The sequence below is a fragment of the Oryctolagus cuniculus genome, chromosome 20 (assembly GCF_964237555.1).
Source record: "Oryctolagus cuniculus chromosome 20, mOryCun1.1, whole genome shotgun sequence".
Taxonomy (NCBI): Eukaryota; Metazoa; Chordata; class Mammalia; order Lagomorpha; family Leporidae; genus Oryctolagus; species Oryctolagus cuniculus.
In genome coordinates this window covers 12,012,122-12,027,871 of record NC_091451.1, presented here as the reverse complement: position 1 = coordinate 12,027,871, position 15,750 = coordinate 12,012,122, and the positions used below count along the sequence as shown (strand labels likewise).

The 15,750-nt window shown below is 51.2% G+C and overlaps 1 long non-coding RNA gene across 1 annotated transcript in view; it reads right to left on the bottom strand.

Moving 5' to 3' along the window:
- Positions 1-6,991: 6,991 nt before the first annotated feature.
- Positions 6,992-15,750, bottom strand: part of LOC127484651 (uncharacterized) — a 22,939-nt gene continuing 14,180 nt past the window's right edge. Inside the window, exons 3-4 of the long non-coding RNA XR_007911800.2 lie at positions 13,305-13,392; positions 6,992-12,725 (exon numbers count right to left, since the gene is read on the bottom strand). This is a non-coding gene — a long non-coding RNA (uncharacterized lncRNA). The remainder of the gene's footprint in view (positions 12,726-13,304; positions 13,393-15,750) is intronic.

The following is a 15,750-nucleotide window of genomic DNA, read 5'->3' as shown; positions in this document are numbered from 1 at the left end:
CTAGGAAACTCCTATGTATAAGGGGTCTTCAAAAAGTTCATGGAAATTTGAATGAAAAGATGTTTGCCTTGGTGCAATAACTTCCAAGTCTATGCATACCAAGGGTTTTCAAAAAGTCCGTGGAAAATATATCTTATGAATAAATGGATGTAAACTCCTTTTTTTTTTTTTAATCTTTTCACCTCATCCCCATGAGCTTTTTGAAGCTCCTGCGCATTCTTCAGGTCTCGGCTCACACATAACATGTCTGATGCTCCTTTCCCCATACCTCTGCCCTGCAGCTCTGGCCCCAGGATGGCCTTCATCTTGCGATCCTGACCTGTGCCTGCCTCCCACCCTGGGTGGTGAGCGGGGGCAGGGCAGAGACACAGGCTTTACCCATTTGCAGTCCCAATGCCCAGCACAAGGTGCCCAGTGCCCTGGGAGATGCAAGGCCTTGTTACAGTAAGTCTGGCTCCTACGGGACTGGGCAGGGGTGCAGGGGCTAAGTCTGGAGTCCCACAAGAGATATTTCCATAGAAACCAGTTCCTTGGAAACTCTTAAATGTTTCAGCCAGCAATTTCACTTCCAGCTATATACCCATGAGACATGAAAACCTATATCTGCACAAAAACTTGCACACAAATCTTCGTAGCAGCCAGATGTTTGCAATGGCCAAAACGTGGACAAGACATGAATGTCCATCAACAGTGAGTGGATAAACAAGTATAGTATAGCCACACAATGAGATCTTACTCAGCCAAAGAAAGAACTGACGTTACAAAACGCACTCCAATGTGGATGAGCATTACAGAAACATTAAGTGAAAGAAGCCAGACCACGTGACATATTGTAGGATTCCATTTATTTGAAACAATCAGAGTAGGCAAACCCAGAGAGACAGTGCATAGATTCCTGGCTGTCAGGGCTGGAAGGAGAGGGGGAGGTGGAGTAACTAGTTAATGGATACAAGGGTTCCTTTTGGGGTGAACATGTTCTGAATAGCAGTGACGGTTGCACACGTCGCGTGTATGCTAGGTGCCACTAAACTGGTGAAGTTTGTGTGATGTGGATTTCGTCTCATTTTTTATCAAAGTGTCCTGTGCAGCAGCCACACTGCTGGTGTCTTTCTCGCCTGGGCTTTACAGCGCTAACGCCTAAGCCATTCTTCAGGAAAGGGCGGCCTGCAGAATTGGCCTCCCTCCAATGCCACGAGCAGGCAGTGACGTCTCTCCTGTGATGCCCTTGACATTTATATTTTTATCACTCATCTGTTCTCCTGATGGATTTCAGTGCTGGCACTCGGTTTGTCCCCTTGATCTGGAGCCCAGGACTTGTCCCAGGCAGTGGTTCCAGATCCCTTGGGAGAAGCAAGGTCACTAAGTCACCCCAGCTGTCCCCGAGTTCTCGCTGCAGAGCAAGACCACTCACAGCTCACACATGCCATGGGCATCTGTGTCAGGTGCAGCCTAGGCTCTGAGGACCCAGCAGTGAGCAACACACGATCCCTGCTCTCCAGAAGTAGGTAGGGGAGGCAGCAAGGTGAGTGTGGAGGTGGAGCACCAGGGATCAGTGCTGTGGCCTAGTAGGTTAGACTTCTTCCTGCGGCACTGGCATTCCATGTGGGCACCTGTTTGTGTCCTGGCTGCTCCACTTCCAATCCAGCTCCCTGCCAATGTACCTGGGAAAGCAGCAGAAGATGGACCAAGTCCCTGGGCCGCTGCACCCCCATGGGAGACCTGGAGGAAGCTCCTGGCTCCTGGCTTCAGATTGGCCCAGCTCTAGCCCTTGCGGCCATTTGAGGAATGAACCAGTGGATGAAAGAGCTGTGTGTGTGTGTGTGTGTGTTCCTCTCTCTGTAACCCTACCTCTCAAATAACCTAATCTGAAGCACCGGCATCCCATATGGGTGCCAGTTCGAGACCCGGCTGCTCCACTTCCAATCCAGCTCTCTGCTATGGCCTGGGAAAGCAGTAGAAGATGGCCCAGGTCCTTGGGCCCCTGCACCCACGTGGAAGACCTGGAAGAAGCTCCTGGCTTCTGATCAGCACAGCTCCAGCCGTTGCGGCCATCTGGGGAGTGAACTAGTGGAAGGAAGACCTCTCTCTCACTCTCTCCCCACCCCCACCCCCCGCCTCTCCTCTCTCTGTGTAACTCTTTCAAATAAATAAATAAATCTTTAATAATAATAATAAATCTTTAGAAAGTAGAAGGAAAGTATTCAAGGACTTTAAGAAGGGAAGTTCCATCATCGGATTTGCATTTACTAAGAAAAACATTCTGAGGGCAAAACAGAGACTGGACTGGGAGCTGGTCAGCAGGCGTTACTGCCCTGGTCCACGCACGAGATGATGAGAGCCAGAGGAAGGTCATGGCGGTGGAGGCAGCGAGAACTGACTGGGCTAAGATGTGGAGTGGCTACTGGGGTTCTGAGTGGGAGGGAGCCTCCGGGATACTGGGTTCCTGGCTTGGGGAGGAGTCACCCCGTGAAAAGAGAAGATTTGGAAGAAGGATGATAAGCTGAGTTGGGGGCACAGTGAGCTGAGAGCCCGAGGCGGGTCCAAGTGGAGACACCAAGCAGTCATTGGGGCTGGGCTTGGGGCAGAAGTCCAGACAAGATGGGGTCGCTGCGCACGCATCCGATTTCTCCCCGGAAGCTTCTAATTTTGGGAGCCCTGGCCTGGAAGCTGCGGTGCCTGCTCCTGTCAAGCTTCCTCTGGTTTGGACGCTTTCTCCCGGCTGGTGTGTGATTTCACGCTCTTCACTTCTCCCTTTAAATGGAAATGCATAAAATGATCTTCGCCCTCCAGTGGGGATTGAAACTCTTTTCCTCTCTCTCAGCTCTGACACCTGCTACTGTTGCGCTCCCTAATGAAGGTCTGTGTGACCAGGTGGCATGCCTCGGGCTGTGCCAATGAGGCTGCAGGACAGCCTGGAGAGCCATCAGGAGAGAATGTTAGAAGGTGACTCCCAGCAGCAGGGGGCAGGTGAAGACACACCGCACGGGCCCCAGTGTCTTTGCAGGTGCCACCCCCATCTCTGCAGCTGTCACACCCACCTCCATCCCAGGCCTCTTCCTATTGTACCCCTCCTCCAGCCCACCTCCTGGGCCCGTCCTGCAGTGCAGGGACTCCCATCTTGGCTGGTAAATCCCTCCCCTCCCCCATGTCACTTTCCTACGCTGCAGTGAGAAATGACCACAAACGGTACTTAAACAGCACACCGCTATTGTCTTTTCTAGAGATCAGAAACCCGACATGGCTCTCCCTGGGCTAGAATCCAGAAGCTGACAGCATGTGTTCCTCTCTGCAGTCTCCAGGGAGAATCTGTCTTCTCCCCTTATCTGGGGCCCACGTGCTTTTCTTGGCTCTTGGCCCCATCTTTCATCTTCAGAGCGAGCAGCCGTGGGTTGAATCCTTCCCGCGGGACTTTGCTCTGCTCTCCTCCCCTGCCTCCATCTCCCACTGTTAAGGACCCATGTGACGACATCTGGCCCACCTGGAGAACCCAGGCTGACCTCGCGAACTCAAAGTCAGCTAGTTAGCAATCTCAGGTCCGATCTGCAAACTTAATTGCACCTTGCCTGTGACATGTCCACACAATTCAGGACGTGTCACATGGGGTGTGGACATCTTTGGGGCATTATCCTGTCAACCACACCAAGCTTCACAGCGTGGCTTTCCCAGGACTCCTCCCCTAATTATTGCAGCCAGACCAGACTGTCCCAGCACCACATTGGGAAAATCACGGCAATGGTGCCTACTGCCCCCAGCTGGCATCTTACTTCTCTCCCCGTCTCATCGTCCCTTCACTGTTGTAGGGCTCCTGAGGCCAGGACCCAGGACGGACGCCCTCTGTGTCCCACACAGTGCCTAGCACACTGCCTTACACGTGGATGTGACACTGGGAAAGTGTGAGGAACAGTCAGCTGTAGACACGCCTTGCACCTGACACCTGCTATGGTTTGTCACCTGCACTAGTTTAATACCCAAAGTCAGAGCTTTCTCTCTCTCTTTTTTTTTTTTTTTTTGAAAGATTTAAATATTTGAAAGCCAGAGTCACAGAGAGGGAGAAACAGATGGAGAGAGAATCTTTCACCTGCTGGTTCGCTTCCCAAATGGCCACAATGGCCACGGCTGGGCCAGGCCAAAGCCAGGAGCCAGGAGCTTCTACCAGGTCTCTCATGTGGGTGCAGGGGCCCAAGAACCTGGGCCATCTTCTACTGCCTTCCCAGGCACATTAGCAGGGAGCTGGGTCATAAGTGGAGCAGCCAGGACTCAAACTGGTGCCCATATGGGATGCCAGCACTGCAGATGGCAGCTTAACCTGCTGTGCCACAGCGTCGGCCACCAAAGTTGAATCTTAGTGGTCTGAAGAGTGTGGAAATGATTGAATAAGGGTAGGGCAGTAGGGTGGAGTCCCGTGATGAATCCTGGTGGCTTTAAAAGGAGTTGGGGAGCAACAGATCCAGACAGACATGCGTGCTACCTCCTTCCTGCCATGGGCTGCTCGGCACCACCTCCAGACTCTGGTCAGCAAAGAGGCCACCACCGGATGCTTCCCTGACATCTTGTATCTCTAGAACCAAGAGCCAAAATAAAGGTCTTTTCATTATAAAGCACCTGCCTCAGGTATTTCATTGTAGCAATGAAGAGTGGAGTAATATAGCACCCTTACTCCATTCCAGAAAACCAAAAGTGCCAACCTGAACGGTTAAGATACTGTCACATGACCATTCAAACACTCAATGAATTTCTCTAAAACATGTCTTAAAACACAGTAAATCCTCTTTGTACAATGAGTAAACTCTATGGAAGGATGTAAGTGATGAGAACTCTGCTGACCAACGTGGTGGCTAATAGACCCACGTGGCTGTTTACATGTAGGCTGCAGTGAATTTAACCTAAGTTATAAAACACGGCCACGCCAGGGAGTAGGACTTCCGGGTATGAATTTGTTTTTATTTTTTTTTAAATATTTTTTATCTACTTATTTGAGAGAGTTACAGACAGTGAGAGAGAGAGACAGAGAGAAAGGTCTTCCTTCCATTGGTTCACTCCCCAGATGGCTGCAATGGCTGGAGCTGTGCCGATCCGAAGCCAGGAGCCAGGTTCTTCCTCCCAGTCTCCCATGCAGGTGCAGGGGCCCAAGGACTTGGGTCATCCTCTACTGCTTTCCCAGGCCACAGCAGAGAGCTGGATTGGAAGAGGGGCAGCTGGGCTCAAACCGGCACCCATGTGGATGACAGCGCCGCAGGCAGAGGATTAACCCCCTGCACCACGGTGCCAGCCCTCAGGGTATGAATATGGGGGTGAGAGGTCATTCGCGTCAGCCCATGGCGTCTTCTCTGGGATGCACATGATCTCTGGTTAGTCTTGGCTGAATAACGGAGAACCAGAATAAGCTGGCTAAAAGCCATATGAATGGGGCATTTGTGTGTTTTAGGCATCATGTGAAGAGGAGTAGGTCTGAAAAGTTCATTAATTCACCGATTCATTCATTCAGTAACCTCATCATGAGGCTGATGCTATGCAGGTCTCTGGGGAATAGAGTGATGACTCAGACATTTCGATCTACAGATATATAGAGTGATAGCATTTGAGTCTAGTGTTAGGTAGGAAGTCAGACATGAGCTTATGTGTGTGTGACATAAAGGCCTAAAGAGAAGACATCTATGTCCAGCATATGCATCTGCATCTCAAAGTCATCCTGATAATGTTTCGGGGCAGCCCGGTATTCCCATCCTGCCCTGCCCCCTTCTACCTGATCACCTGCCAGGTGGAGGTCCCCGCCCCTTCTGCCTGACAAATCTTCCACAATCTCCCAGGTGCAGCCCAGTATCTGCACTTCAAACACCCTGCTCCAGATCCGCATTCTCCAGGGGGTCCTTCTTACCCTTCCTCTGAACCCAGGATGGCGCCAGCCAGGCTTCCTCCTGTCTGATACCTTCAAGGGAAAACTCAGATAGGAGCTTCTTAACATTTATATCCATAAAATCATTTGTTTCAGGAGGAGATGTGTGAAGACAAAGACCCATCTCCTTAAAAACCCCCGGCCTCAACTGGACTGGGCGTTCAGCCCTCTGCCTCTCTGCTGAGCCACCCGCCTGCCTGCCCAGGTGTACTCTCTCTCCACTCAACCATGTAACCTTGCTCCTTCCCCTGTCCGAGCAATGGCACTCTCTCTCAGGTCCTGTCTGGAGAGGTGCCCATCTGTTCTTGCAGATGTCCCTACCCTAATAAATTTTGCTACTTCTTACTTTCCACTACTCTGTCTCATGCCTGAATTCTTTCTTGCGCAAAGACAAGAACCCTGCCATTCTCCGGTAACATCTAGGTTATCGTTGTTTTGTTTTGTTTTGTTTTGACAGGCAGAGTGGACAGTGAGAGAGAGAGACAGAGAGAAAGGTCTTCCTTTTGCCGTTGGTTCACCCTCCAATGGCCGCCGCGGCCAGCACACTGCAGCCAGCACACTGCGCTGATCCAAAGCCAGGAGCCAGGTGCTTCTCCTGGTCTCCCATGGGGTGCAGGGCCCAAGCACTTGGGCCATCCTCCACTGCACTCCCGGGCCACAGCAGAGAGCTGGCCTGGAAGAAGGGCAACCAGGACAGAATCCGGTGCCCCGACCAGGACTAGAATCCAGTGTGCCGGCGCCGCAAGGTAGAGGATTAGCCTAGTGAGCCGCGGCTCGGGCTTGGGTTATCTTTAAAAAAAAAAAAATTTTATTTATTTGAAAGATAGAGTTGCAGAGAGAGGTAGAGGTCTTCCATCCAGTGGTTCATTCCCCAGATGGCCGCAATGGTCAGAGCTGAGCTGATCCAAAGCCAGGATTCAGGAGCTTCTTCCAGGTCTCCCATGTGGGTGCAGAGGCCAAAGGACCTGGGCCATCTTCTACTGCTTTCCCAGGTGATAGCAGAGAACTGGATTGGAAGAGGAGCAGCCAGGACTTAAACCGGTGCCTGGATGGTATGCCAGCACTGCAGGCTGGGGCTTTAACCCACTGCACCACAGCGATAGCCCTTATGTTATCTTTTCAGGAAGATATTTACGTCTGATCAAGGGGCGTTTTGTTAGGGAATCTTGATATGAAAATACCAGCTAATGTGTAGTGAGCACTTCAACTGCATACCAGCGGTAAGTTAAGTAGTTCCCAGGCCATTTCCCATTGAATTCCTAGAATAACCCTTTGCAGTGGATGGTATTAATATATCCATTTTATGGATAAAGCTTCTTAAGGAAGCTTGCACTAGTTATTGGGCTTGCCTAAGGTCGCACAGTTTATAGGTAGTGGAGTCAGGATCCACAGCTGGGGTGCAGGCAGCAAGCTGTGCCCGCCCCCTCTCTTCTCTGTGCTGCATCTCTCACGATGAGGAGTGGTCCCACCAGGGCCAGAGTAAAGAGAGTGCTGCCCGCCAGCCCAGCGCCCCCACTCAGCACAGCCACCTGTGACTTAGGGGCGCTCCATCTGTAGGGTGCGTCCCCAGGAGCGAGATACCCGGATGGGAGAGGGTGCCCCGTGCGCCCCTTGTCCTGGCTTCCCTGGGAACCTGCCACCACTTTTGTTTCTCTTCCACTTCAGCCTCGCTCAGGCAGAGGCTTAAGGCAGAGCCACCTTCCAGTCTCAGCTTATTTGCCAATTTTTTATCTTGCAAACAAACCCTGCCTTGCTGCAATGGGAGAGAAGTTCATCTATTTCCAATTTTGCGATGTGGGCAGTCTTTTCAAGGGTCTGTGTGTTTTCAATTCACAAATTAATCTGCCTCTTTCCACAGCTCCAAATAGCTTCTGCTCCGAAATGCGGGCCGTTTCACTCAGGGGTGGGGCTTGGAATCCTACTTTGTGTGCATTTGCAAATAGGGCAAGGCTGAAGGGATCCACCTTGTCCTATATTGAGGTAACACCGGAAGGGACCTGGCTAAGATGAAAATCCAAACTCTTCTTCTAGGAAAATCGTCTGCTCAGCAGAGCTGTTCAACATACGTAGGTGTGCACACATATGTGCTCACACACACACACACACACACGCTGCTACTGAATGCTCGGGGGACCCCTTCCACGGTAGGCAGCAGAACGTTCCACCCTGGAGAGATGCATAATCTGAGCGAGCTGCCTGCGTGGCTTTATTTTTCCTGGGGAAGGACCCAGCAGGTGGGGATACTTCCTCGTGCTTTCCAGGCTGGCCAGGGGCATGCGTTGCATGTTTCCCCCAAAGAGACCTAGGCTAAGGCTCCCCCAGTTAGAAACCCTACACTGTGGAGCAAGGGTTGGCACAGCAGTAAAGACACCATTTGGGGATGCCTGCATCCCACATTGGCATGCCTGGGTTTGAGCCCTGGCTCGGCTTCTGATTCCAGCTTCCTGTTGGTGCACACTCTGGGAGGCAGCAGGTGATGGCCCAAGGAGCTGGGCCCCTGCTACCCCTGTGGGGGACCTGCACTGAGTTTCCGGCTCTTGCCTTTGGCCTGGCCCAGCCCTGGGTTTTTGGGGAGTGAACCAGCAGATAGATCTGTGTGTGTGTGTGTGTGTGTGTGTCTCACTCTCTTCCTCTGCCTTTCAAGTAAAGAAAGTAAATAAGAAAATTTTTAAAAAGGAAATCCTAAATTGCAAGGCTTTCTGGCATTCAAAACCCTTAATCCCTATGCTGGCATGGTACCATCTTGTGTTCAGCAAGTAGAAAAACATAGCTTTCCGGTGTCTGTGGGCACACCCAGCCAGAGGCAGCCGTCAGGAGGTGCCAGAGAGTGGAATCATGGGGTGAACCCAGGTCAGCTGCCGCCCTGACCAGTGTCACTCTTACACGGGGGCCTGATGAGATTGGGAGTTGCAGTCTAGAAAGTAAGATTTAAATGTCCTCAATTCTTTGCCCTGAAACACTGTTCCTTAAAGCACTAATGGCTTTTTTTTTTTTTTAATCTTTAATGATTGTGTTTCTTGATGTATCGCCCCCGCCTCGTGCAGGAACCTGGTGACTTTCAGTGACCATTGTCTGGTTGCTGTGTGCACAGCCAGCGGCTTCGACGTGCTTGTTATTTGCAGAGCGGTTTTTGTGACCTCAAGGTTCCTTCTTGCCTACGTGATGCTACTTAAAATCTACCGAGGCGCTTCCGTGCCCGGGGTCCCAGTGGCTTTCCGATTTCCTGGCCTTTAGCCCTCAGTGTCACCTTTCCAGACATGTATTATTCATAGGCACACCTGCTCTCAAGTACAAAGCTAAACAGAGATTAATCCATTTTTTTAAATGGGGGGTGGGTAGGGGGCAAGCTCTAATCGGAAAACCTGCTGCCTGGTCCCACTCCAGCTTATTCTGGAAACATCTCGCAGCAAAAACAGTCCAGTCTCTTCTCTGAAGGTGACCCCGTGGCCCAGCCTGGAGTGGGACCTGGCAGGATGGGGGGAGCGGGCTCTGCTGGGGACACATCTCTGTCCTCTGTCCTCTCTGATGCTACTCAGTTGTGGGTTTTTTTTTTTTTTTTTTTTTTTTTTTTTTTGCCTGGAGGAATGGGTCAGCCATGAGAGCAGGGCTACATCACTGGAATGAATTTCAAGTTGACTTGAGAAACTTCCAGAATTTGGAGCATGGAATAAACGGCATCCTATGAGAATTTTCTACGGTTTATAGTGTTGTCAAACCTCAGCCTTTGCAATATGTTACTGGTGAACTTCGTTTCTAACATTTGCGTTGGCCGTATTTGGACTAGTCGGGGTGAATGTTATTCCCAAACACTTCATTGGCATTTGGGTGCATGTTTGTCTGTGAGCATCCCGGTTGTACAGGGGTTTGAATAGCACGTCTTCCTGTGGTAGATTCCCCTCCCAGGGTGAACCAGCTGTCCTTCTGACCCAGAGAGACGTGACAAATGGGAATGGTACCCGTCACGTGCAAGCCTTCCTCCTGACAGGAAGCTGATATTTTGAAGCTCACGAGATTATAAAGATGTTAATGACTTTGTCATACTTGCAGTTTAAATGGCTGAAAGCGTGGTCTCTGGGGTTAGGGACAAACCCCACCACCTGTCAGTTAACCGAGTTTGGACAGACCACTTGCTGCCTACAAGCCTAAGTAACTCCATCTGGTGGGGTGAGGATGAGCAAGTTTGGATGTGTATGACATTTCAACATTGACGGTCTCCAGGAAGTGTTGTGTTTGTGAGCCGCAATTTAAAAGTAACACTGAATAGGAAACTGGTGGCAACCTGACACGTATAGAAAGATGCACAGGGCAGCCATCTCCATGACAACCAGGTGCCCTCCTCCTAGCAGGCGCCCCGACAGATCACCCATGGCACTGGTTTGCTTATAGCTCACTGATTCCCTGAGCACTGAGTGCTTTCAAAGGATGAAGAAAGATTTTCTCCTTTTTAATGTAAGAGGAGCTTTGATCAGCTTTCATTACACATGTAACATGAGTATTTTCTCTTTGTAGACAAATTAAATATACAAGTAAGACTGCATGCTCCTTTGGCCCCCAGCTCCACCCCTGGACTCTGCTGCAGAGGCCGCGCACTGATGGAGTGATGTGTCCTACCCAGGGTACAGTGCCTCGCAGGCCCTCCTGGGGAGTGTCCACACATCTGGCTTCTTGTTCACTCAACGTAGGTCTCGGAGATCCTTCTATGTCCATATATATAGTTTATATTCTAAAAACTGTGTTTTATGTGTGTGTGTATGTGTATGAATGAAGCACAGTTTACTTAACCAATCCCATTTTCATGGCCATTTAAGTTATTCCCTGAGTAAACAGATTTTGTTATTTTTCTAAAGAAAACTGCCACGAATGTGCTCATATGTACCTTGTGAGCACATGGATGAGTGCATGTCTGGAGTAGATACAGAGTAGTGGAATCTCTGGATTGTACAGCATGAACAAGTTACATTTTTAAAAAGACTCATTTTATTTATTTGAAAGGCAGCATGACACAGAAGAAGGAGGGGGCAGTGAGGGAGAGAGAGAGAGAGAGAGAGAGAAGTCTTCTATTCACTGATCCCCTCATTAAATGGCTGTAGTGGCCAAAGCCAAGAGCCAATAGCTCCATCCAGGTATCCCAGATGGGTGGCAGGGGGCCCAGCACTTGGGCCATCCTTTGCTGTCTTCGCAGGTGCATTAGCAGGGAGTTGGATCAGAAGCAGAGCAGCCAGGGCTGGAAATGGCACGCTAATGGGCATCAGAAGCAGCAGCTTAACCCATGGTGCCACAAGGCCAGCCCCCGTTTACTTTTCCAATAGACACTGCCAAGTACCTCTGCACAGTAATTATGTCCATGTTACTCTCCTAACTAGAGGTATGGAAATATCTCTTTTCCTGTAGCCTTTGACTTTTTTTCAATTGAGTGGGGGAAAGTAAAGGTATCTCTCCATGCTAGAATTTCCATTTACCTTATCACTGGTAAAACTGAGCATTTTTGTCACCCATTTGTGGGCCACTTGCATTACTTTTCTGTGAATTGTCATTTTATAGCTTCAGAATCATTTTGATTAGATCATTTTCACCTTCTTTTTGATCTGTGGAGGTTCTTTATATAGTCTAGCTACTGATCCTTTGTTGCAAGTTTTTTATTCTTTTGTCTTTTAACTTTGCAAATGCCTCTGTCAGATAGAAACGCTTGTTTTTGATGTAATCAGATTCAAGAGTGGTTTAGATTTTGACCTTGTTCAGAGGTTGTTTTCTATGTCAAATCATGAAAAACAGATTTCCTGCATCATACCCTATTTTTTGCATCTATTTGGGTAATGAGAAGTTTTCTAGGTGAGTAACTTCCCTGCCTGTGTTGCAGGTGATGGAGGTACTTCAGAAGTTTGTGGAAGGGATCATTAAAAGGTAAGTTTATTTTGGTGCAAAAAAAATTGAAATCCATACATAGTTTCTTAAACAATATGCATCTCCATGAACTTTGTAAGACCTGTTGTATGCATGGATATTGAAGCTTTTTGTATCCAAATAAACCTATCGTTTAATTCCATTTTCTGCAAACTTTCTGAAATGCACTGATGTCTACCACCCAGACAGATATATTAAGGCACTGACAACCGAGGATCTGTTTAAGCCCCGGGGAGGAAAGGGCAGTCCCAACAGTGTCCAGCAGAGGGCAGTGTGTAAGCGAGTCTGCCTCTTGGGGGGCCCTAAGGGGTTCCGCGCTCTGACAATAGTAAGTTCCAGGAGGGGAGTGTGAATCTAGGCTGGGAAGAGCCCGACTCGGGTGTGCTCCACAGTGGGCGATAAAACAGGGCCGAGGGGGACGTCGGGAGGTCTCTGGGCTGCGTCTGGGAAGACAGCAGATCAAAGGGAGCCAGGATCGCAGCGCGTTCCCCAAGGGGAGCTCCCCGGCTGCTTGCCTGGGCTCCACACACCTGAGATGAAAGCTGGACTCTCGCACAGGAAGTGATAGTTACCTGACAAACAACAGGCCATCCCCAAACTCACCTTTTTAATGCCATCAATAATTCAGCCCCTGTCTCCAAGAGGCAGCGGCCAGGGGCGCAGCTGACTACACCGGGGAAGCAGCCGGCAGCGCAGTGCAGCCCAGTGCCCCTCTCCCCTCGTCCTGGGCGAGCAGATCTGCTTCCTGTTGTTGCTTGGTTGAAGACTGTCAGTGCGGGGTCGCGTGCCTCCGGAAGCCAGAGCATCTCGGATCTGCACGGATTGAGCGGCTCAAACGTAGCGGTGGCTCTACTCGCAGGTGGAGTGCTCTCCTCTATTTCCTGAATGTCCACTCAGCGCATCTCTCTTCCCTTCCCCCGGGGGAGGCTGCCTGGAAAGAATCAGTGGGCTCTTTGATCCATTTCCGTTTGGGATGGACTGGTGGCAGCACCTGCAAGAGGACTGCAGAGGTCTGGTGTTTGCCTCCCCGGCTCCCTCCTTTTGCTGGGCCGCAGTTGGCCAGGGCTTCACCTGTGTGCGGATTGGGGCAGCCTCAGACACTACTGTGGGAATAACCCACCCCCTTTCACGCCTTGGGGCATTGCTGGTTTGCTGATCGCCTGCTGTGTCTCTTAGCTGTGCGCACAGCCTTAGAAGTAGACCCCTCATTAATTTACCTTCACTCATCTCTTGTGAGTGTCCTGGGTGACGTTTGCCCAAAACCTGATACAGAAACCAAAATCCTTTTTAATTCTTCATCCCGACAAATGCACGATTAAAATTTTAGTGTCGTTCTGGACTCTGTTTTCTGCACGAATGAGTCCCAAGCCCAAGGTGGTAGTTGTCTCCTTTTAAGAGGCAGAGTCACGAGTCATTGCAAACCCACCTGCAAAATCCTGCTACCTGGCCTCGCTTTCTGCAACTCCCTAGGCTTCCAAAAATGTCCCATTGCTATAAATACTCTTCTCACCTTTAAAGCCAAACAACCTGGAAGATGAAAGGATCGCGGGAACCAACTGGATGCCACGGCAGGTTGCCTGATTCGCTCAGGGATGGTTCTAGAAACAGGAGACGTAAACCACGGTTACAGGCAGCCCTCCCCTGCAAGGAGAAGGCTGCCATTCCATTGGCCACATAGTCGCCATAAACTGCATGCCAGATAGCAAAGCCCACTTAGTGTCCAGCTCCCCACCAGACATTCATGAATAAGTGAACTGATTCTCCCCTACCCCGCCCCAGCATCCTCGCTTTCTACCTGCTGGTGCAGGTGCAGGTGCACAGAGCCCTGAGACCGCAGCAGGAGGAACGGGGCCCCATCAGCCCGTCGGTTGACCCTGAACGACTGAGAGCTGCTCCGACACCTGCTCTCATTAAGTGCCAGGACACGGAGTCTCCATGATGTGCCCTTCCTGGGGACACATCTTCCATGCGGGTATCAAATCAATCCTGCCTCTTTCCAGGCCAGCCCTCACCCCAGTAGTGACCTCATCCAGTGACTTTGGACACTTTTCTCTCTCCATACCCCATGTGCAACCCATATCCAAGGCCCGTGGATTCCCCCTCCGGTCTCTCTCTAATCTGCATTCTTCTGTCCACCCCCACCCCAGCACAAAGCCAGAGCCCCCAGATCACTGTCATGGCTGCATAACTTGCCAGTACTCCTGCCGTCTGCACGTCCCCCTCCACGGCACAGCCAGAGCAAGCTTTAGTACCTGTGAGCCCGTGCCCAATGCTCTCCTGCTAACAACCCTTGGAAAGCGCCCCATTGCTTTTGGGGTAAAGCCCTGATGGTTCATAACCCTGCCTGGCTGGGTCTTGCCACCACTTTGGTGTCATTTGATGCCAGGCCTCTTTCTGCCATAGTCTGGGGTCCCTTTGCTGGCTCTTCTTGCTGGTCCTTAGACTTGACACACACACACACACACACACACACACACACACACGCCTGTGTGCTTTTCCTTGGTCTGTGATGTTCTTCTCGCCACCATCAACCTCGCTAACTCCTAGCACAGCCCCTGATCAAACAGCCTGCTTCCCAGTAGAGCCTTCTCCGACCCGAGGCTGAGCCAGAGTGTGGGGAGCAACTCGGACTAGACTGTTACTGGAATTAAGACTTATTCTATGCATCTGCTCTCCCACAATATGGCGCTGAGAAGGGAGTAACAACTTCTACGCAGCTGCCTCTCGCCAACTTGAGTGATGACCTGCAGGAGCTGATCCTGCTCCTGATTGGAGGAGAGCAGCGTACTCGGCGTGTGGGTAGCAGAGCTGGGATTGGTGGAAGAGGACTATAAAGGAGGAGAGAGACAACATGCACCAGGAACATCTATCTGAAGGAACACCTGTGCAGCCCCCAAGAGAGCCGGCCGGCGGTGTGCCGCTCCCCCGCGGAAGTGGGGAAAGTGGCAGGGGGAACCGCCCTTCCACGGAGGTGGAAGGGTCGGTAGCCAACCCGGGAAGAACCAGCAGCAAACCTGGGGAGGGCCGAGCAGACAAAAGAACAACGCAGGGTTTAGTGTCGTTCCTCTGCGAAGAGGGGGAGCGACACCAGAGTCCCCTTTACATGCCCGCTAATGCGGCCACAGATGGTAAGTGTGCCCTTGATTGAGAGGTCGCTGCCCGTGTATCTTCGGGAAGCGGGATCTGTGCACTTGGCATTGTACTTGGCAGACAGCACGATCCCCACAAAGACTCGTTAAGTGCATAAGTGGACGCCGTCCTGCTCTTTCTCTTGGTATCCGTGAGCGGCCAGGACAGCATCACAGAGGGAAGAAAAGGGGTCCCTGGTCTGGGGAGATGTGGGTAACGCGCCGCCCAGGGCTGGAGGCTGGCTTCTCTGATTTAGGGGTACCCGTTTTTTTGCATATGCCTCTTCTGTCTGGGTGGACCCCTCCCCTAATCTGGCTCCGTCTTGTGCCAGTGTTGCATGAACTCCCGCCCACACCCCCACCTGTGGCCTGGCACAGCCCCCTCCAGAGCCCTCCATGCTCTTGTTTCTTCCTGGGCTGGGGAACCTGGGCCTTTCCTTCCCAGGTGGGTTTCTGCCTAAGTACAAGGGAGCTGGCCTCCTGGGAGCTCTCTCCTGTGACTTATCCGCAAGGCAAATGAAGGATTAAATTGCAAGCAAGCGAGATTTTGTTCAGCATCTTGAGTTTTAGGAAGCATCCCGAGTAATAAGGTGGAAGGCGGCAATCCAGGTGCCCACGGCCTTGCCTCCTTCCTCCGAGTGGTGGCTGAGGGAACAGCCTAAGGGATGCGCCCAGAGGGAGGGGGGAGCCGGGGCTTGGAGAGGCGATGGTCTACGCAGGGCTTCCCTAACTCCGGCAGGCATAGGATCATGCAGCCGGGCCCCGCCTCCTAGAGTCTCTGATTCAGCTGGTCTTGGGGGGGGAGGGGAGGACAAGAATCTGCATTAC